The sequence below is a fragment of the Bactrocera dorsalis genome, chromosome 4 (genome assembly GCF_023373825.1).
Source record: "Bactrocera dorsalis isolate Fly_Bdor chromosome 4, ASM2337382v1, whole genome shotgun sequence".
In the NCBI taxonomy this organism is placed as follows: Eukaryota; Metazoa; Arthropoda; class Insecta; order Diptera; family Tephritidae; genus Bactrocera; species Bactrocera dorsalis.
In genome coordinates, this window is record NC_064306.1 from 2,243,495 (window position 1) to 2,267,887 (window position 24,393).

Consider the following 24,393-nt stretch of genomic DNA (forward strand, 5'->3'; position numbering starts at 1 on the left):
TAGCGTTATTATTTTTAAAATTATACTGAAAATTTTGTATTTTGTAATATAAAAGCTGAATTGAATATGTAAGCTTCTTCCATATGTATTTGGTCACAGAAAAGTGTGCACAGAGGATAAGTTCAGAAAAAAAGTGCGTCTTAATAAGTGAAAGCTTTGCTCAACCAAAAAAAACATCACAATGCTCAAAAATTAAATATGAGAACCGTGATTTCTTTAGCTCTTGGCAAGCCTCTATTTACAGCTAATTAGCACAGTCACACTTCTGCAAAAATTCTATACCAGCGTAATTCACCCCGCAATCCAACCGCCGAAAGTCAAATAAATCAGAAAGTCAACTTGAAGTGCTTCCTTCTAGCCCCCACTTCTGACATTTAATATTCCCTTTCAGCCGTTCTATTTGTTTGTTTTCGCCAAGCCTTGTTTTTCGACGCAAAACAATAATAAAGTGACAGTCAAATGCCGCGCGGTAGCATCCGGGTCAACACACACCCCCCACCACCAGCAACTCGCCTCCGTCCACAAACCCATTTCAAACACCATAACTTTTAACTTCAGGCACTTTTGGTTGCTCATGCTCATATGTGGCTGCCGTTGTTGCTATTGTTGTTGTTGGCATGATTTTAATTATGCCACTCGGAGAGTGAGTTTAAAAATGAAACCGAAAAAGCATGAAAGTCAACCGAAATTTAACAACAACGACAAAAATAAATAAATAAAGAAGTCTTTGATTTTGTTTATGCACTTGTGGATGTGTTTGTGTGGCTTTTTCCAGCAAAAGGCGCAAAATGTGTTTGGGATTTGCAGCTATATGCCATGTTGTTGTTGCTTTTGCATATGTGCGGTTACGAGCACACACATGTGTTTTCAAAAATAATATGAGTTCAAAAAAAAAATTCGAAGTTTGTGTGTTCCTTTTTTCTGCTGAATAAAAACGCCAAAATAAATAAGCGAAGCGTGTTTTTAGGCGCTAAAGCGGCTGCCAGGCGCAATGCAACATATGTGCGGACACAAAGCAGCTTTTAGGATTTTCATACAAAATTGCGGTTGAATGATTGTGAGTAAGCTGAAGTGTGGTGGAGAGCGGTGAAGTGACGTGCAAGTGCGAGTTGTGCTCTGAAGTGGTGTGTGATTATTAGCGAGTGGCATAAATTGAGTTGGAGTAGGAAAGAGAGTAGGTAATGCTGCCATATCCTTTCGTAAGCTTTTAAAAGGCTCAGAAAAAATTAGAAAAAAATTAAAATACAAGAAAAAAAAATAAAAATAAAAAATTAAAATTAAAAAAAAAAATTAAAAAAAAATTAATTTAAATAAGAAAATAAAAAATTGAATTAAATAAAAATACTATAAAAAATATTGGAAAATTTAAAATTAAAAGAAAAAAAAATTAAATAAAAATCAAAATCAAATTTTTACAAAACTTATTCAAAAAATTAAATAATTGTTTTAATGAAAATAGCAAAAATAAATTTTAATCCAAAAGTTTAAATTATTTTTTAATAAAATTAATTTAAATTTTCTTTTAAATAAAAATAGCAAAAATAAATTTTGAATTTCGGGATTTTAAAATATTTTAATTTTTTAATAGTAAAAATAAATTTTTAATTTCGCCATTTTGAATTTATTTTTCGCACTAAAAATTTCCACCGAACTCAATTTAATCACAACGCTTATCCCCTCTCCACTTTTTCGATATCCTGTTGCTTCTTCAAAAGCCTACTGTTAGCACTCACACACCTATTCCCACACCTTTCATAATTTTTAATAATTTTTTCGTCAACATAAAGCCAATTATTCGCCGCATACCGCAGCGCACATCAAAGCAGAAATAAATAATACAAAAAAACGTAAATTCCCGTTGACAAGCTGGTGGAAATTCAAAGCTGCTCCACCCACACACATACACAGAAGCACACGCATTCAAGCAAATTTCATACTTTTCGCAAGCCTTTTTCATTAAAATGCTTTTTGTGACGGCTCCACCTGCGAAAATATACTGGAATGCATGCACCCCCCACCCCCGCAAAGTATGCAGCAACCAATAAAGGTGGCACAAAGCGCGCAAAAACGGGATAAAAGCCGCGCTGGGCGGAGAATTTAAAAATCTAAATAAAAATAACGCAACCAGCTCCATCAGCAGCTGCCCCGCGGCATACTTTTTTATCGCATGCATTTCATTAAACGCAGCAAATATTTCGAGTGTCGTTATGAAAGCATTTCGCGCTTATTTTTAGTGCCACATTTCGCTGTGCATGTTTTTCGGATAATTCTTCGTCATGGCAACCAGCGAGCGGGCGCACGCACGCCAGCTGTTCGGCGTGGCATTCGCACAGCATTGCCGTGGCCGCCGCCGGAAATATTTATTACATTGAAAATTGTCAAACTTTGCAGCAATAGCGTTGTTGTTGTTCCGTACGCTTGCCAACGCATTGTTGTTGGCTGCTCAACGCGTTAAATGGTCGCGAATTAGCTGTTTTTGTTGTTGCTGCTTTCGTTTCTGTATTGTTGTATACTTTTGGCACATAAAAAGCGATTGCCGGTAGTTTGTAAAGATTTGCTTTTGAAATTTTCTCTAATAAAAACGTCTTAAAATCGGCCAAAGTGGATTAGGAAATAGCTGGGAAGTTGGGCAAATAAATTCAAGTTATTTGGCTGCAAGCAGTATTTTTATGGCGAAAGTTGTTGAGGCTTGACTAATATTTGGAAAAAGAATTAAGAAATAACGGTAATATTGCTACACATAAAATAAATAAAATTTAATAGCGGTCGCTTAAAATAATTTTCCGCACAATAATGAGACAAAATTTTAGTTATTTTTGTAAGAATTTGTGGAGAAAGCCTAAGAGCGATAAAAATTTATCAGAAAATGCACTTTGGGAACGCACTTGAACGATTAGCAGGTATACATCTAGGCGCTTGAAGTTACTTGACGATCTAAGGAAACTATTGGAGGACTAAACACATTTCAGTAACTCTCGAAGTACCTACAAAGCGCTGAAATGATATGAATGTTTTTTAAATTTCGCATAAATGGATTTCCCCACCTTTAGCTGGCATACAATTAGGCGCTTTAAAATTTGTTAGAAATGCCTTATACTGACATGAGAAACTGATTATGTAAAAATGCTCTCGAACTATGTACATTCTGCACAACTGAAGTATCATTTTAGGCGTCTGTAATACGACGGAACTTCTCAAGCTAATAGTGACTAGTAAATAACGTTTTTATCACATTAAAATTTGATGAGAAAGCGTTAGAAACCCATAAGTGATTTAAAATATTTGAAAACAAGTCATTTTAACTCAGGAAAGCATACTTTTAGGCACCTCAAACTTCTCAAGAATCTTTTCAGGAAAGCAATAACAAATAAATATCATTTTCCCCACAATAATTAGTATGAAAAGCCCAAAACACCAACCGGACTAAAATATATTGAAATTTAAAATTTAGACTAGTATACTTTTAGGAGCACAGCATGAAAAGTGACAGTTATCAGGCAATTAAAGTTCGAAAAACGAGCATTTGCGCGAATTCAAATATTTAAAATCAATTATGACTGCATTTGGCATTAAGGTAAGCATAAATTTAGGAGCCCCAACTAAAACTGAATTTCTCAGTTAAACAATGATTAAATAACAGTGTTTTATGATGTATGAATTAGTATAGAACGCCAAAAAGACTCTAAAGTGACCTAAAAGATATTGAAACAATTAAATTAAAATTCAGACAAGCACAATTTTAGGAGCACAGTATGAATTTTGGATTTCACGGACTATTATGACGAATTAATGGTATGAAATTTGAATGCCACAGGCAATAATAGCCCATTAAAGCATTTAAGTGAAAAAATATTGTAAATATATTAAAAACACAGTTGGTGTTAAGGCAAGCATACATTTAGGAAACTGAAAATTTCAGACCATTCAAATCCGATATAGAGCTTTAAAAGCTCTGGAACTTCATAAAAAATTTTAGGTTATCTGCATCACTGGTCGAGAAACAAGCAACAAATTTGTTCAAAATCGACCAAAACTATATTTAGTATCAAAACGAGCATACATTTAGGAGTCAGAAAATTGAGGCCTTCAAATTCGATATAGAGATTCGATAAAAAATATGCGGTACTTTCTACATCACTCGTCTAACGACGAGCATTTCATCAAAAAAATAATAGAAAATCGAATACAAAAATTTCTAGCATTAAGTAAAGTAAGACAAGCATACATTTAGGAGTCCAAACATTTAGGCTTTTAAAATCCGTTATAGAGCCTTATAAGCTCTGAAGCTATACAAAAATGCACCGAATTTTCTAAAGTTTTTTTGCAAGCTTCCTTCTTTTTTATTGCTCATTTGTGTAGCTTTTCTTAATGCCTTTTTATCTCCTCTTTTCCTTTATTCTTCGGAAATTTATTGCAAATTCACGAAACTCAATCTCATAAAGCGCACATTACCGAGGTTGAGTATTAAAAAATTTGCCTGCTATTTACAAATTTACTGACTAATCTACCACAGGGATCAAGTCAAAGCAGTTGATACACAGAGCAAAGGTTAAAGGTCACTGTTGGTGTAAAGCAAATTATTGGTTTAATGGAAAAAAGAAATGAAAAAGAGCGAAAATAAAATAATGAAGCACAAAGAACGAAATAAAAAGATTTTCTAATATTTTTTTGGTGAGGAAAGGGTCGGGGTTATATAAATTACAACGTAAATCTTTGATAATGCCAGCAACAACAAAAACAACAACCCAAACAACATTAAGCATATTGCCTATAAGCCATGGACGCAAAAATGGGCTGAGAAGTGCCGGCAGAAATTGAAAAAAGATAATAACAACAAAAGCAGTAGTAAATTCAGAAGTCGATAGCTTTTCTTATGACCAACGCAAGCTCACTACCACCACCACACGAATTGTTATACAGTAATTTTTATTGCCATTTTGTATATTGTTTTTATTTGGCGACCGCTCACCACTACACTAGCGTTAGTTAAACGTTATGCATGTAACGGTTTGCACTGCAATACCCACGAGTATGACACACACACGCATACAAACGCATTTACACATACACAGAAGCTGAAGCCAATACCCACAAGCGCAAAAGGCACAGCGGGCAAAAAGGGCTCATACATGAAAATCACATATACACACACAGTCACATAGATAGGCAAGCCCACTCACACCGCCGCAGCGTAATAAAGAAAAACTGTAAAGCATTTATACTAAATGAAAATCGTTGTGTTAAGTGAAAATGAAATAACAAAGCAACTTAAGCAGCCAACAAGGATACTCGAAGCTGCGGCATGACCCAGCGGCCACCTAAGGGCAGCTGTATAAATATCCCAGTGACCCTGAGTGCCGTTTGGCTTGACTTGCAATCTATTTGAGGGCGAAAAAAGGCAGATAACAAAAGCAAACAGACACATATGCAGATATGTGAGGATGTAGGTATGAATACATGCATGTATGTATGCATTTATATACATATACATATATATGTAAGTGTTTGCTTGTATGGCTGTAAGCATGTGTGTGTGTGATTTAACATTTCGCTAGAGAATTATTGAAAATGCGCATAAATGAAAATTTGTTGACCTACAACCCAAGCACAGAATGCACATATATACACACACATAGTGGAAATGGGCGAAAAGGGACTAGAAAAATATGTCGTAAGAAAATTGTGTCCCTACAAATCAGCTAGCAACATATAAGCTAAAAATATAGTTCATTTTTTGGCCGATAGAAGGAAAAAATCAGCATCAAGTAGTGGCATGACTGGCAGGCTAGCATACTTTGATGCGCGCATGCAAGCAAAACTTGCACAATATTTAAATACAATAAGCAAATGTTTTTCTTTTTTTCGTTGGGGCATATAGAAAGCTTTTTCAGCTACCACTTCTTATGCTATTAAAAAAAAATGTATGAGTGTTTGCAATATTATATATTTACATATATTGAGATATATTTGCTATTATTATTCTCGCCGGACCTTTCGAGTCTTAAGAGTTGTTTATATACGAAATTTTAGAAAGTCAAAATTTGTTTTATATTATCACAATCAAATATTTACTTATTGCAAAGCGGATAACTCGTCGAGAATGGACACATTTTGATAACTTGATTGCCTGTGTTTGGGTGCCTTGGTATATTTCGTGCCTTTTACAAAGTGTTTATGTATGCGTTTATGCTTTGCGGCCTACAGAATTGCTGTGAATAATTTTTTTATGTTTTATGCCATATCAAGGAGCTTGTGAATATATATTATTTATGGAAAAAGAAAATATTGATGCATATCTGCTTTTGAGTGGAAAATATTATGGTCTTAAGGAACTCTAGTGTGTATAATAATAAAAAATTACATAACTGATGACTATGGATTTTAGGAATTCATAAATCACCAGTGAAATTAATACTCAGACCAAGTGAATGGGTTTACTAAGCTCTCCGAATGGGAAATAATAAATGAAGGAGAGCAAATTATGTCATTGGAAATATTGAAGCAAGCACTTTTGGAGCATGAAATCTTTATTGCAGATAAAAGCAAATCGAAACCGATGACCAAATGAGCTGTAGAATCCAACTAAGGCTGGTTACATAGTGGAGCCAATGCAGAGTTCAAAATATAATACAATGGTTTAAAAAGTCAAGAGACGAAATGTAATGAGCAAACGAGAATAGGAAAAAAATCGTAGTTTACACATTTTTTCTAAAAAATTAAAAAAAATATATATAAAAAAAAAATAAAAATATTAAGATTATTTAAACAAAAATTAAAAAAAATTAGGAATTAAAAAAAATGTCTAACTTTTAATTAATATTTCAAAACATTTTCTAACTTTTTTCAAAAAAATTAAAAAGAAATTATATAAATAATAAAACAAAAAATTAAAAGGAAAAAAACTGAACAAAAAGAAATTATAAAAATAATAAAAACAAATTTACAAAAACTATAAATTAAAAGTTTTAAAGAAATTTTTAACTATTAATTTAAAAAATTTTCCAACTTCTTTCCAAAAAATTAAAATATATATATACATACAAGTACGTATAGAAAATTAAAAAACAGAAATTTACAAAAAATTAAAATTTTGAAGATTACTTAAACAAAAATTAAAAAAAAATTAAAAAAAAATAAGAAAAAAATTAAAAACTATGAAAGATTTGTTTTAAAACATTCTCTAACTCTAACTCCTAAAAACTTAAAAAAAAAATACCAAAAAAAAAATTAAATATTTTGAATACTTCTCTAGCTCATTTCTTACTTTTTTCCAACAAGTTGAAATTAACTGCCTGTAGTTTGCTACATAAACATGCACCCTTGCGTTTCTTTCACTTTTCATTTTCCATTCTTGTCATCACTTGCATTTTTTCTATAATTGTTTTTGTTTTTTTCTCGCCACCACTGTGCGCTGACCCAAATTCCAGCAGCGAGTCAAGCCCATGCTCACATTCGCTCACTTCAAAAGCAGACAAATAGCTGTGTGAATGCACACAAGCGAACGTGCCGAGCAGTTACCCCGTCACCGCTCTTCCTGCCGCGCGCAGCGTGCATGAAGCTGGAAATTCCTTGCTGCCCTGCCAGCGCGCAACCAAACAGGCAAACAGGCGCGCAGCGAGCGAATGAGCTAACAAACAAACAGTGAACTGAATGAAATGTAGTCAAAATGTTATGCAAATGTGCAACAAAAGCACTGCAAAGTAAAGAAAACATTCAAATAATTGCTCGTGTGTGTGAGTGAGAGTTGTGCAAAATAGTTTCGACTGCATTTGAGTTAGGGTTCGCTGCCGCTGTTTGACTACAAACATGAATGTGAGGATATAAATTGAAATTAAATTAGAAATGGCATAGTTGGCTGCAGTCGTGAGCTGGCAAACAAAGCGGAGACAGGAAGCAAATGCTGTGTGAGACAGCCGCGCAGGCGTGCGGCTTTTGTTGGGAACCAAAAATTTCAAAGCGGAATATCGATATAAAGTATGTATTCACTGAATTACGCCACCAATTTCACTTATGAATATTGAAAATTATTCAAGCTGTGACAGTGCGCACTTATCTGCGCCTGGAGATATGTTACATATTTTGAAATGTTTCCCACTTCATAGCAATATTTAAAGAAATAGCGCAAATTTAGCTAATTTTGAGCAACGAATTTTCTAAACATAAAGTTTTGGGATAATCATTGAAAATCAGTCTTTAACAGCGCCTAAAGATAGGCAATACATTTTGAAATATTGTACTAATAGTATTTTCTTGATACTTGAAAAGCAATTTGGATTGAGTAAATTATATAATTTCATCATATATATTTTTGTGTTTGTGTTTTTTGAATTTTGAAAATTTCGAAAAAATTTCTAAACTCATGGATTTTTTAAATTTTTTGAATTCAAAAATTTTAAACTCTTTTTATTTTATAAATATGTTGGTCTTGCAATACTTTTCACATATTCTAAATTTTTTTTTGTTCGAAAATCAGTTTTCATAATTTTTAAAAATTTAAAAATATTTAAAAATTTAAATTTGTTGTAAATCAAAAAAATTTGTAAGCCTTTATTTTATTTGAATATGCTATCCTTGCAACATTCTGTAAGCCATATGCAAACATGACAACATTTTAAGCGCTCTAGCGCCTCAAGATAGGCTTCAATATTTATGAAAGCATGTCAATCCTGAATTTAATGCAATTATCATTAATTTTGCGCCGTAACAATGCAAGGCTGAATATTTTTTTATATATTTATGTTAAAAAAAATATTTAACTTTCCTGTTTTTTTTCAAAATTTTCCACCTGTCAAAAATTTTAAGCAAAATTTTCCATCCCAATGCCTGCTCTTAACTCCAATATCGCCCACTCAATTGAGCTCGCACACTTTAGCTGCTAACGATACGCTTCTCATATGCTTGCTTTGCAGCTTTTCAAGCAATACGAGCACTTCACATCTATTTTCATTCCACTTGTTGTGCCGTCTGCGCTTCACTTAACTTCATACACTTTTCATTATGCCGTTTCTTCAAGTCGTTTATGTTGTGCGTATGTGTGTCTGTGTGCGCGTGCTCAGATCGACACACAATAAATACATTTTCCTCAAACACTTGAGACACTTTACTCCTTAGTTTTAACCCACTATCGAGCACTTCGACGCTCCGCTTCCTCTTCGCCGGCGTGAAGATTTCATTATGTTACAATGTTCAATTGTTCTCCGGATTATTGCTCGTATGTGCGTGCGTGTGTATTCTGCTACAACGTTTTCTTCCTCTTCTTCTTCGCTTTTATTTGTTTGCTTGCCGCCGCATGACCCAGAAATCAAACTTGATCGACTTTTGTTTGTTGCAAGGCATTCACACACATATCGCGTATGAATGTGTGCGTGCGCGTGTGTTGCTAGGCAGCTGTCTGCATCTTCACAACACTCGCAATTGAGTTAAAATTTTATATTATTCTTTAATTTCTGTAAGCTTAGCGGCCTCCATTCCGCTCCACTCACTCTTCGCCCTCTCTTTTGGTTGGCTGTTTGATCTTTTCACATTTTTTATAGGTTTTTCTGTGTAAATTCGTCTATTTGTTCTGCATAGCAGTTTTCCGTGATCTTTTCAAGCGTGTTCTTTTCAGCTAGCGTAAATTGTTTGCGCGGCGCGTCTGGCTGGCTGGCCGGTGCCTCGCTTTCAAGCTTGCCGCCGCATTCACACGCTTTTGTGGCAGCGCTTTTGTTGCCCAGTTGTTGTTGTTGCTTGCATTAAATGTCAATTACGGCGAGCTCACGCGTTGCCCTTGTCACGTGATGCACCGTTAAATATTGTAAAGACCTATTCATCTTAAATGCTTTGATATTATCTTTGGAAAGCGTTTGTGAGCGGAATAAAAGTGTGCTTTAAGAGTGGAGAATGGCTTGAGCGGCTTAGCAAGAGTGAAGGGCATTTGAAAGTTACAGTTAAGCAGATTTGGAATAGTGAATATTTTAAAATATTAAAGACACAACAAAATTAATAAAAAAATAAATATTTGATTGCGAAAAAATTCAGGAAAAAGGTATAAAAGAAAAAAGCAAATATGGCGAAAAAATTTGAAAATTGAAAAATTTCCGGAAAACGGCAAACAAATAAATATAGTGAAAAATTATTTAAAAAAGTTACAAAATTTTTACTTAACATTTTCGAAATTTTCGGAAAATCAAAAATTTAGTGCAATTAAAGTCGATTAAAAAGTTAACGGAAAAAGTTAAAAAAAAAATATAATAAAAATGTTAATATACCTTACAAAAAGTTTCTGATTTTAAAAATTTTTGTTAAAATTTTGATATAAAAAAAGTTGTTGAAACCTGAAAAAAAATTAAAAAAAAAAATAAATCTAAATTAAAATAAAAATTAAAAAAAAAAATAAATAAATCTTAATTAAAATAAAAATTAAAAAAAAATTAGTTTTCAAAGTTTTCGAAATTTTCAAAAAAGTTTTTTAAAATTTTATGTAAGATAAACTGAAATTGAAAAAAAAATGTCGAAAAATAGTAAAAAATGCAACGAACATAAAAAATAGTTTGAAAGTTATTGAAACCATACTGAAAGTTTCTGATTTTGAAACTTTATGTGAAATATTTTGGAAAACATTTCTAAAATATTTTCAAAAAACAGAAAATTAAGTAAAATAAAAATTTAAAAAAGAAATCAGTTTTCGAAATTTTCGAAAAAAGTTTTTTAAAATTCAATGCAGGAAAAGTTGTTGAAAATGAAAACAATTTTCGGAAAATAATAAAAAAATGTAACGAAATGAAAAAAAAAATTATTTTAATAATAATTGTTAGAAAGTTTTTGAAATTTTAAAAATTTTTGAAATATTATATCATTAAAAATTTGATACGAAAAAAGTTGTTAAAACTTAAAAAAATTCTAAAAAAATTACTATATGTTTTCAAAATATTCCAAAAAAGTTTTTAAAAAATTAAAAAAGAAAAGTTGTTGAAATTTGAAAAGTTTTCCATAAAACGTAGAAATAAATGAATTTTGAAATTTCAAGCAAGGTTTTGAAATTTACGAAAAATTCGAAAATTTTTTGGTTTCTTTTTTTTTGTTTGAAAACCCAAATATTTGCTTTAATTTTTTTTTTGCTAGAAATAAATATTTTTGAAATACTTTTCAATTTGAAGAAAAAATAAATTTTATTTTCGTTTCATTGTTTTTTGGCACATTTTATTAACCTTCGTATTTTAATTATTTACTTTTTTTATTTACAAAAAAAGGAAACGAAAACTGATTAAAATTATTTTTTTTTTTTTTATTTTAAATTTACTTTAAGGTGTTCTTTAAGCGTAAAGTCAGAAAACTCATAAGAGACTTTTATTTTAATTTTTTTCTAAATTTCACGAAATTTATCTTTTTACATATTTTTATGAACCTCCTACCTCGGCGCTCAACCAGAATGGCACGTGAGCTTATTAAAATTAAAAAATAGTAACTGTCAAATTCTGACATTTTCCATTTGCTGCCTGTCAACGCAATATTGAACCATTTCATATAATTTTTAACGATTCCGACGCAAATTGCAAATATTTTCCCTAATTTTTTTATATATTTTTTTTTTTTTGATTTAGAAGCAAATGGAGGAAATGATAAATGAGCACACTCAGCTGGCCTAGGATTACGCAAAAAGGCAAAAACAAAGTACTTAAATGAAAAAGATGAAAAATCGCCATAAAAAAGTAAGCATTTTGGGTATGTCAACCTTAGCCGCGTGGGCAGAGGTGGCTCGGCAGTGTGACAGCAGAAAATTGTCGCCTTATTGAATATTTCTTGACGTAGCTGCTAATAAAGCTGTCAGTTTTTGTCATTTTCGCAGGCGGACTGCAAGAAAAATCGTTCGTCCGCTTTTTGTGCGTTTGCCGGTTGGTCAGCGCTTGCGTTTTTTCCCCCTTTCTGCCTCGAAAGATGGCTGCCGCGCGTAGATAATGGATTACTGTCATTACTCGCAAAGCGAAAAATATGTTTTCCACAGCACTTTTATGGATTATTTTGCAACTGTGCGCTGTTTTTACACATTTCTGACGTGTCTTCCACTCGCTTACTGTTATTCATACTTTCCAACGCTTTTTGTGTGTGGTTGCTTTGGCGCTCACTTTGACAACTTACTGCTGCTTGACACTGGCACTTGCGCATTTAACCGTTTTATGCGCGCTTGACATGCCAATTGGCAATTTGCATAATCAAAATTATCACAAAACTCAAATTACCGAAATTATTTCGGTGCTTACAACAACAATAGCAAGAGTTTGCAGTATGCAGCGCCTACAAGTGCCACGCGTGTAATTTTTCGGCAATTTCTTACATTTTCCTTGATTTTTTGTTGTAGTTTAATACTACTTTGTGCAAATTATTGTGCCATTTTGCGCTGGTGTCCCACAGTTCAATTACTTTGGATTTAAAATCATATATTCAGGCATGTTGCATGCCTCGCCCGCATTTAGCAGAGATTTATGTCGCAATTTTGAGTAATTAAATGCGAATTAGTAGCGAAAAGTGACATCAATGGGCATAATTATGGCCAACAGGCACGAATTGATGTGATAAGATGGCAACGCTGGTTGGCAGTCTGGTGGAAAATATTATATATTGAGGTGTTAAAGTTTTGGCGAAAAGCTGCTGTTGGTTTAGAATACCATAGAAATAACAAATTTATTTAGGGAAATTTTGTATATTTTTTTACTATTTAGCAAGTTTTGAAAATTAAAAAAGTTATTTTTGAAAATTAAAAATATTAAAAAATTGTTTTTATTTTTTTAGCGAGTTTTCATAACTATTAATATTATTCAAATTTTGTAAAAAAAAAATTAGAAAGTTTCGAAAATTAAAAAAAGTATTTTTTGAAAGTTAAAAAATCATTTTGAAAATAAAAAAAAATTGAAATTTTTATTAATAATAAAAAAATATTTTTTTAATTTTCAGCGAGTTTTGATAAGAACTAAAAAAAATTAATATTTTTCAAATTAAAAAAAATATAAAAAAGTAACACCTCATTGTCTTTATTCGCTCTTCAGCAAGTTTTCAAAAAAAAATTGAAAAATATTCGAATCTTAATAAGAAAAATGTTAAAATTAAAACATATCATTCCAATATGTTTTTTCAGAAATATTTATCGAAGTTTGAAAATTAAAATAAAAAAATCGAAAAATGTATTTTCGTGCAAAAAAATGTAATAATGAAATATATCATGCAAGTTTTATAAAATTAAAATATTTTTCAAAATACTTACATATTGTGATTTTGTTGGAACTGTAAAAAAGGAAAAGATAATAAAATTGGTTAAAATCTCTCAAAATCTTTTTGAACAAAAAAGTTTGATTCTTAATATAATATTTAATACTACATACGTAAGTACATACGAGTATATGCCTTGCTTTTTTTTCAAAATTTTTTTTAATTTTATATTTTTGGAACCTTTTACCCAGTATTAAAATAAATATTTACTTTTCAATATTTTTATATATATATTTAGTATACATATTTAACTTTAGTATATTTTTTAGTATTTTGCTAGGTTAGGCACAGATTTTTTTTGATAATTTTCTTAAAAATGATATATTAATTAATTTAAAATTTAATACATTTTTTTATTATATTTTTATTATTTTTTATAATTTTTTTTCTTAATTTTTTAGTTTTTGTTTTTAAAACTTTCAACTTTAGTAGATATATTAACCTCAGTATTAGCTTAAAAGCTAAAATTTCAATAAGAGAACAACAACAACAACACAACAATGGTCTTGAAAGTACACTTGCCTATCCAGTAACCTTATCTAAAACTCTTAAACGGCCATCCAAAACACTTTATGCCGCTAAAATTGGCACTACTTGAATTGTTATTGTAGTCTTGATGTTTTTCTTTTGTTTTGTCCATTTTTGCGATACTGTCTTAAATGGGAGCGATTTTATTTGCTTTGCTATCAGTCAAAAATCTGCGAAACGCCCTCAACAACCGTCAATGGCAACTGGTGACTTTCAAGGTCGGCGTACTTGAAGCGAAGAAGTAATGCCAAAAAAAAAATCAAAAAAACTAAAAAGGCAAACAACGCAAAGCAAATTAAATTATTCGACAAATAAAATTATGCAGCACTCGACATGTTTGCTCACCATTTAAAGTTAAACAACAACTTACGTAACTAAAAATGGGCAGCAGCACGCGCAGAACTTGGGCAGACAAAAACTTTGATGGAATTAAGAAATAATAAATAGAAAAGGCATGTAAAAAGTCACTAAATTAAGAGAGAAAATTAAAAAAAATTCTAATTATAAGTTTTTCTCAAAAAAAAAATAATAATTTTTCCAATTTCCAAATATTTACAATTTTTTTTAGTTGTTATTAGTTATTAAAAAAAAAATCAATTTTTTCTTGGAATTTAAATTTTTTTTTTATATTCCAAATTATTTTTATTATTATATTATATTTTTTCCAAAAATTTAAAATTTGCTTTGATTATTTCAAAATTTCGAAAAAAAATTTCGAAAATATTATTTTTCCAATACTTTTTTTTCGAATTTATTAGTCTTTTCCTAAACAAAACTTTCTAAATATTTTTAGCATTTTTTAGTTTTTGAAAAAAATTTCCAATTTTTTTTAGAATTTATTAAATTTTTCAAAAACCAATTCAATAGTTTAAAAAACTTTGTTTTCAATTTTTTTTTCGATTTATTAAAATTTTCAAAAATATAATTTTCCAAAAAAAAAATCCGAAGTTTTCAAATTTTTTCCAATTTGTTTTTTTTTCAAATTTTTTTGTACACATTTTTAATGGTTCTTATCCAAATTTTTCAATCTTCCATTTTTTTTAATTTATTGTGTTTTTCTATACAAAAAAATGATTTAAATAAACGCAGTCATTAAAAAAAATTCGCTGATCAATCGATACACAATTGGCACCGATTCTCCACCAGAAGCAATCAACAATTTGCTCTTGAATTTGCTGCGCGAATTTTTTATGCTCAAGCACCTGGCGGAACCCAACACGCGCACATACAACCGCTGCTCGAACAAACACCTTGACTGTGGCACGCTGCTTTGGGCGCAGCGGCAATTAATCGACGCCGTAAAAGGCTTGAAATTCAGCTACTTCTTTGTTGTTGTTTTTTACCTTAAGCGCTGCTGGGGTGTTTTGTATGCATAAGTGAGCATTCAATGCTGACCATTGGCAAAATAAGGCAGGCAAGTGAGTCCACAAAATTCAATTGCATTCCGCAGTATTGACGCGCTACTCAAAAGTGAGCAGCTTGCAAGCGTCAAGTATGAGATATGAGTCAACACATTAAGCGGCAGAGATATTTTGTTAATGACTGGAGGTGCTAAGGGGACTTGGAAATAAATATTTGTACATAAAATTTTCTTTTTTATTATAAAAACTGGTTCTGAAAAATTATTTTAAAAAATTTAAATGCATAAAATTTTCTATTTTTAATTTTTGATTGTAAATAAATACTATTTTTTTTTTATTAAAAAAAATATATATACATATATAAAGTAAACTGAAATTCAACAACAAAAAACTCCGAAAATTCGAATAAAAAATTTACTTCGAATAATTAAAACATTATTTTCACAACAACTAAATTACTTTCCTGTCAAAATGCTGTCATCATCTACTCACTTGTTGCTGCAACAACTTCAACAAAAAAACAATTAATTTCAATCTTAACAAGAAATTCAAGCGTTACAAAAAAAGTAGCAACAGCAACAGCGTGGCCGGCACTTTCAGCTTCTGCTGAGTGACAAATGGTGGATTTTGTAATTAAATTTAATTAAAACCACACTAAAGCCACACTACCAACTGTCACATCAATCAAAGCAAATGGAAATGTTCAAAACACCGAAGAGCGCGCGCGAGCGTAATTGAGTCGTAAACAAGCATATGAGCGAGCGGAGAATTCTTGCGACTGCATGACACAGCGCACTGGTGGCGTTTGTTGCAACGTGCAACAAAATTGAAGTGTCAAAATTGACTTTAAAATATGCAGTTTCGAAAATGCAGAGAGGAAAGGCAGAGCGGCAAATGAAGTGGCACTTACATACAAACATATGTACATACATACAATAATGTTAGATATCTTGTGAATGCATTGAGACAGAGGTAGAAAACGGTAGTTGTTGTTTTCGTTTTTATTTGACACTTCTGACAAGCTGTTAAATGACAAATGCACTTCGCACCGAACTTATAGATATGGGAAGGTACTTTAGGGAAGTTTTGAATTTAATGTTAAAAACTTTGAATTTCCAATATTTTAATAAATTATCTTTTTTTTAACTTGTTTAAAATTTTTTCAATTTGTTTAAATTTTTTTTGAAACTCTTTCTCGCAGCTTTGTGATATTTTGTTATTAATTATGAATTTTTTCGAAATTTATTTCTAATTTTGCATTTTTTTACTAATTTTTTTTGAATTTTTTTTTATGAACTGTGATGTTTTTGAATTTTTTTGACTTTTCTTCGAAAACATTTTTTATTTAAAAAAATTCGGCGGTTTCCAAATTTAATTTAAAAAATATGTATGTATGAATAAATTTTTGTTTCAAATTCGATTTTTCAACTTTATTAAAATAATTTACAAGAAGAAATTTTACCACCATTTTTTAAAGAAAAAAATTGGAAAAAAATAAATTTTTTGAAAAAAAAAAATTTTAAAAAATACTTTTTTGAAAAAGTTTTTCATATGCATTATAAAAAAAAATATTTTGAAGACTCCTTTCTTAGTTATACATAATATTTATAATACGAATTTTCTATTTTAATGGTCGAATTCTCACAAAAAAAAATATTTTAGCTCAAAAAATAAAAAAAAAATTCAATTCAAATAAAATTGAAAAATTAATTTTTAAAAAAGATAATGGAAATTAACTCCACCACTCTCCCTCAAGCTCCTAAATTTTCTATATTAATGACATAACTACCGTTCGTTCTCACTTTCAACTCTTCGTTCAATGCTGCAATTTTTAGAACAAGCCAAACTACCGTTATCTTTATCCGCTTGCTGCACACTAATAAATTTTAAGTGATTCGATAAATTTTCATGCGACCGGCATGCGTTTAAATTCGGTTTTAATTAAAGAAAATTCTTTAGAAATCCAACAAATCGAATCACTGATTTGTGAACTAGCCGAGCGATCAAGCGTGTCACGCAAAGATAGACATGTATAGAGTCGTATATACATATATATAAGTATGAATGGGTGTATGTACTATATACTATATGTATGTATATCCATATGTATGTATTATTTGTATATATATATTGTGTACATATGCAATCACTTAATATTTAATGGCATTACATTTCATATGTGTCAATGTCTATGTGTGTGTGTGTGAGTGTGCGGTTGTGCATGGCTTGCGCTCTGCATTGGCATCAATTAAAAATCAATCAATATGAAATGTAATCAATGGGAATTTTATTTCAAAACAGCCCAGCTATTTGCTTATCTCCAACTACCGACAATCCTTCACGCACACATACAAACGCACACACAAAGTCGTATAATCAAAAGTTTGCAAGCGCATATTTGATGTGTGTGCGCCACAAACTGTAATGAATGCATTGAAGAAAGTAACGGTAAACCTTTGCAAATGAAATATATATGTGTGCAAACAAGAAATTTGATAACTTTGAGCGGAGCAGGAAGCGTGGATAGAGAGGCAGGCGCCAAAAGGACAAGCAAAATGCAGTGACACACACATACATTTACAAAATTCGCACTCATGCGTGCCATTTGTGTAGCTGCAAAGCACATAACTCCAGCAATATGCTTTAAAGCGCTCAGCTATTTATGGCTCCATTCGTAGTTTGTCGTCAAAGCGTCGGTTTGCGCCCGAAATCTTCGAGCGCTTTAAACGAGGCACACATTACCCCCACGTGTATGCTCGTATGTTTGTATGCGTATGTGTATGTGGCATGCTGCATGCTCCACACTCACTACGCATATCACTTTCCTGCACCATTTTCGTTCTTCTTCCCCCCTCCGCTGCTCCTTTGCGCGTAAAATATAGGGTGATTTTTTAAGAGCTTGATAACTTTTTTAAAAAAAAAAACGCATAAAATTTGCAAAATCTCATCGGTTCTTTATTTGAAACGTTAGATTGGTTCATGACATTTACTTTTTGAAGATAATTTCATTTAAATGTTGACCGCGGCTGCGTCTTAGGTGGTCCATTCGGAAAGTCCAATTTTGGGCAACTTTTTCGAGCATTTCGGCCGGAATAGCCCGAATTTCTTCGGAAATGTTGTCTTCCAAAGCTGGAATAGTTGCTGGCTTATTTCTGTAGACTTTAGACTTGACGTAGCCCCACAAAAAATAGTCTAAAGGCGTTAAATCGCATGATCTTGGTGGCCAACTTACGGGTCCATTTCTTGAGATGAATTGTTGTCCGAAGTTTTCCCTCAAAATGGCCATAGAATCGCGAGCTGTGTGGCATGTAGCGCCATCTTGTTGAAACCACATGTCAACCAAGTTCAGTTCTTCCATTTTTGGCAACAAAAAGTTTGTTAGCATCGAACGATAGCGATCGCCATTCACCGTAACGTTGCGTCCAACAGCATCTTTGAAAAAATACGGTCCAATGATTCCACCAGCGTACAAACCACACCAAACAGTGCATTTTTCGGGATGCATGGGCAGTTCTTGAACGGCTTCTGGTTGCTCTTCACCCCAAATGCGGCAATTTTGCTTATTTACGTAGCCATTCAACCAGAAATGAGCCTCATCGCTGAACAAAATTTGTCGATAAAAAAGCGCGAAACACATTTCGAACCGAACACTGATTTTGGTAATAAAATTCAATGATTTGCAAGCGTTGCTCGTTAGTAAGTCTATTCATGATGAAATGTCAAAGCATACTGAGCATCTTTCTCTTTGACACCATGTCTGAAATCCCACGTGATCTGTCAAATACTAATGCATGAAAATCCTAACCTCAAAAAAATCACCCGTTATTATATATTTGCGTCCTCTTTCTTGTTGTTTATACTCCTTTTCGGTCATAAACGACGTTAATAGGTTAAACACATTAGGTCAAAGTGCATATGCGCTCACTTTACTTATATACATGGTTGCGAATATATGATTGTGCGTCTATTTTTGAGGAGCAAATGCAGTTTTCAAGCAGCATAGCAAGCGCTTTCTTGTGTTTGTGTGTGCTTAATGTCTTTGTGTGCTTTTGAGATGATTGCAGTGCGAAGAGAAACGAAAATATACAGTTAATGGATTGTGAAATCACATATTTATACCGTTAAACGAATTTTAGTTTCTTCGTAAATGTGCGGACTTTAAAAGAGATAGATATAAAGAAGCTTCAAAGTCTTTAGTTAGCTAGAGCTAAGAGCATAAGGAGGTAAACCAGCCAAATTTTGGTGTCAGTTTTAAAGTTTTTTCTAGCGAAGAGAACGAAATAAATGGGGAGCAAGGTTTTCATAGAATTGCGTAAGTCATTCCATAGTGTATTCAAGGAAGCTTTCAGTTTTTGATCACGAGTAACTCCACCACTTTTATACAAACTCTTCCGCCGATTAACATCAACTAAAGCTTTAACCGAAAAAAGTTAGACAAAAGCTTTAAAAGCTCTAAAGAAACTTTTGCGACAAAAGGTTTCATTTAAAATGTTTAAGATCTTGTGGATTTGGAAAGCTTTCATTTTTTCACGAAATTATCTAAGGAAGTTCAATGGAACGAACACACGAATACAACTCGGGGACTTAAGAGTACTCTGAGATCACCAAAGCGCTTCGTAAAAGATTACTGAGGAAGACCACTTGTATAAAAACTCTTCTGCCGATTAGCATCAACTAAAGCTTTAACTGAAAAAAGTTTAGTAAAATTTTTAAAAGCTTTAACGAAACTTTTGCGAAAAAAGCTCTAATTCAATAACTTTCAAGTTCTAGCAGATTTGGAAAGCTTTTACTTTTGCTAAAAAAGCTCTAATTCAATAACTTTCAAGTTCTAGCAGATTTGGAAAGCTTTTGGCGTGATTTTTCCACAAAACTAGCAGAGACAATTCAATGGAAAGAACACATGAACACAACTCGGCAATTCGAGAGTACTCGGAGTTCGCCAAATCGCTTTATAAAAGATCAGTGAGCTTTGCAGCTTTCTTCATTTGCAATCTTCTCGCTTTTGTCGGGTTGCGTTGATAGAAAATTATTTAAAAACTAAGTTTTTTCTTAGCCTCTCTTTCGCTTCTGTCACTTCTGTGTTTGTAAGGTTAAGAAGAATCTATCGTAAGCTTTCTAGGAATGTTTCAGTTTCAGTATTTGACAAATTTATACCTTTCGAAGCTTTTTCAGCTCAACACCGGAGTTTTGAGTCCATTTCCTTTACTTTCTACGCATTTCTCTCTGCTCTTTGGCGCGTGTGCCTTACTCTCACATATCCTTTACATCGATTCGCCATTAAGGTAAGTGAATTTTAATTTGGCCCAAACGCCAAGCAAACAAAAACTGAACCGAAAAACTTTGGCAAAAGTAAATTTTTGAAAGGCAGGTGCTCTGTGCTCTGTCCACAGACACTGCGACTGCAGAAGAAATCCAACACATTCCTTTTGCGCTCAACTCAATAGGATGTAAATGAAATTGAAATTTGAGTAAGTGTGTGTGCGACTAAAACAGGATGTGCATGTATGGCTGTTAGAAATAGGAAAAAGACAACTTGTGCAACAACAATTACACATGCGGCACTCATTTTGCCGTGTGGTATGCCTCTCACATATGTATGTGTTTGTTGTTTTTGCTTTTTCCATTGTCAAACCCCGAAAAAATTCAAAAATTTATGGCGCTGTCACTGTTCGATTTCTGCATGAATTATGGATTTGATATGATTTTTTGCGGCGGAAAATAGACGGTGGTGCGCAGCTACACACTCACACACACATGAGACCATATAAAAGCGAAAAATCGTGTTACAGCACAGGAAATGAAGAGGAAGGGGGAAGAGAAAAAGGGTAGGAAAGCGATGTTTGGTGTAGAATTTTAATTGATTACACGTGCGCATACATACATACAGCATACATACATACATACATACGTACAAAAAGATATGTGTGTGTGCGCTTAGCGCATATAACCATTTGTCGCCGCTCTGAAAGAATCTTCACTCTGAATAACTAAAATTTCGTTGGCCGTAAAAAGCCAAACGGTTCCTGTTAATTCTATGAGTTATAAAGCGTAGATGACTTGAATTAAATGTGATTTAATAGTTATGAATAAATTTGTGATAGAAATCATGCTGAAAAGTGAAGTGTTGATACGCATAAATTAGGTTGTGGAAACAAAACGAACAAAGCTTGTGTTAAACTATGCGCTGAATATGAATTATGAAAGCTATAAAGTCGCGGGCGACTACTGGAATTCTAGAAAAAGAGGGAATGCGAAAAATTATATATTTTTATTAGAAAAATAACAAAAAAGAACTAAAGAAACAAAATGCTTTAATCCAAGTGATACAATAAAAGTCATGACAGCCACGGCACGCAAAAACACTGGCCAATAACTTAAGTCAGTCGTCTGTGGACTAAACACTAGTACTGCGGATACTGTTTTTGAACTTAGAAAATCACAAGTTTGTAGAAACTGCCTTGAAAGGTTAGGTTAGGTTAAACAGATATGCAATAAGTCACGCATAGACCAGTTTTGGTCTTTTGCGATACCAGCTGGAGTTCAGTTCCTAGGACCAAGAGAAGTAATCATCCTTTAGGAATTTTAACAGATTCCGCGGCCTCAATATCGATATCTCCTCCAGTGTATCGTACCGTGGAGACCCCAGATGCTTACAGCGTAGAGATGCTCCACTTTTTTCCTGGTGCTCTACTTTAAACATTTCCTGCAGTCTTCTCGATCTGAAAATGCATCCAAAAATCATCACATTCCATAGTTTACTCACGGAAGCTCATTGATGCAACTCAGGGTTGATTTACGTGACGTCAAAACCCAAAAAGTGTAATCCGTCTGAAGTAGCTTGAAAATCTTATGTCAGTTCTTGGCTTTCATATGCTATTTTCAGAACTAAGAAGCGAGTGATATTTAGTATCCTTGAATAGATATCTACGTTTTGAATAGATCGAGTTCGAAGCATACTCCTTTCTCTGAAGTATACTTTGGATGGCGAAATGTGTCGAGTTCGAAACATACTCCTCTCTCTGAAATATACTTCGGATGGAGAAATAAGCTCCGCTAGACCTTATATCACAACTTTCTGGTTCTCTTACGAGTTCTCGAAGTCAACAAAACATATGGAACTTCCCTTAAAACTTGTGCTAGAAGTATAAATAAAATCCTAAGTCTTGAGAGCAGTTTGACTGCTACTAACCGAACTCCACATAACTTGAACCTTGATTCTTAACACTGTAACTCTGACCATTGCGGTACGGTCCTCATATAAAATATTGCCAACATCTCAAACGAGGCAATAAAGGAAGCTGGAATTAACTTATATATATTTATTGTCCATTTCCACCTTGGAGTCTATTTATTTATTTATTTATTTTCCCTATTTGTTCTCAGGGAATCTCGCCTGGGTTCGTTTTCAGGCTTGGCAACTTGTAAGGTCTCACGAATAGACAGGCAGCAGATTTTGGCAGAGGTTACGAGCTTATCAGCGAACAAGTCTCTAGAAATCTCGATCTCTCTTCAAACAAACATTCCTGGAATTGCTGTCAATGGTACAAACCTAGGCTGCTGTAAAATGGAAAATAATCAACTATTTCAAAATAAGCTTACTCGAACAGGCACTTCTCAGGTTAGGACTTTGTTAGACAAAGCTGCGAGCAGGTTAATGGAACAAAGAAGTTATGAACCGTTTGCTCCTTTAAAGAAATTCCTACCAGAGACTGAAATCGTATACCTCCGTATAACCTCATCAAATCAGACAGAGAAACCGCAAAGGCCATCGCAAAAGTCGTCGTAGCTCGTATTTCCACAGAATCACTACAGTTACGAGTATGTCTGCGCGTCAGCAAACTGCAGAAAACTTTAATAATTTTCACGGTAGCATCAACTCAGCTTTACCGACGCAGCTGCCATTGCTGCGATTGCTAAACTTCTGCCGCGACCAACAACTGAAAGCTTACGGGTAAAACTTTGTTTGCAGAACTTCGTCGCTGTACACCGACACACATTTGCCGCGCATCCTTTTCCAGCACTCATTACCAACCGCAGCAGAAGAAAAGTAAAATCACGAATAAATGTAAACAGACAAGAATATTCAATGTCATCAACTCAACAACTTAATTACCCAGCACTTAAGCGGGGCAGGCGCGCGTAGCATAACCTTCATTGTGGGTGTTTCTAGTTGGTTTTGCTTTTGTTTTTGTTTGAGCGAAGTTACAACCGACACTTTGCTACAAAACAACGAAATAACGAAGAGTGCGGCAACTTTAATGAGCAAAACGACAATGACGAGGCGCTGGAGTTGAGCGGGGGATGGCGGTGATGGAAACACGACAGTTTTCACTTTGCGAAAGTTTTCAGTTTTGTATGCCGAGAGGCGCTTACAAAAACCGCCTAATTACAACGCTGCTGTGGCTGCTTAGAAGGTTTGTCGGGCAGACGCTGGTGAGCTCGAGGTTTTTTGGTCTCTGAGTCTTCACCTAATGACCTAAAACTCAAAGTCTCATTCGCAAATTTTTTCTACACCCTTTCTACGCATGATTGTTAATATTTGCTGCGTACGAAAAAAGTAGCACTTCTCGGCGCGGTCGCTTGGTAACTCTCGCTGCACAAAGCAAGGCAAAACAATACCAAGAAAACGTTGTACCTACATGATAACAAAAAGCCCTTGACAAGTGGGAAAGTAGCATCAACTATGTGCAAGCGAAAAAAAAACTGCAAAACACTTTCCATTCGCCCTAACCACATCGTACAGCTGCGTCGCACTCTGGTCCAATGGCTCTTTGCACAACCAGATACATGCGGACTGCCACACGACGCCGCACAAATGGCCTTCTCGGCATCATCATCATCATCAGCCGCAGTCAGCCAGCTCGGGTGACTTGTGTGCCAAACGTCGGCTGATAGGCCGGAGGCTGTTGACGCTTGTACGCTTGAATGGGATCAGTGTTTTGTTGCTTTTCCTACTATTGCCACTGCTGTCATTATGTAAGGAAAAAGCGCTGACAAAGCGTATAGCTGACCTGCTAACCAAAAAACAAAACCGGCGCAAGAGCAACCGTGCTTCATCTGCTTGGCCGCGCCGACAACTGTCGGTCCGACTGGGCAGACAGTCGGGTTGCGCCTTTGGCGTTCGACCTGCTCTATATATCTCACACAATACCCAGTACTTATGCTAATGTGTACATGCTTCGCAGTCAGAGCGAGCGTGGTGGGGCGCACAGTCGGCGCGTACTCACTTTCTTTGGCCACACTTGCTGTTAATGTGTTTTTCATT

General features: G+C 33.5%; 1 protein-coding gene across 4 annotated transcripts in view; it reads right to left on the reverse strand.

The window, feature by feature from the left end:
- The window catches only part of LOC105226142 (uncharacterized), a 270,787-nt gene that overhangs the window by 95,289 nt on the left and 151,105 nt on the right, over positions 1-24,393 (reverse strand). For all 4 annotated transcript variants that reach the window (XM_049455824.1, XM_049455825.1, XM_049455822.1 and 1 more), the window contains one exon: positions 13,235-13,254. The gene's annotated coding sequence lies outside the window, so the exon portion shown is untranslated. The remainder of the gene's footprint in view (positions 1-13,234; positions 13,255-24,393) is intronic.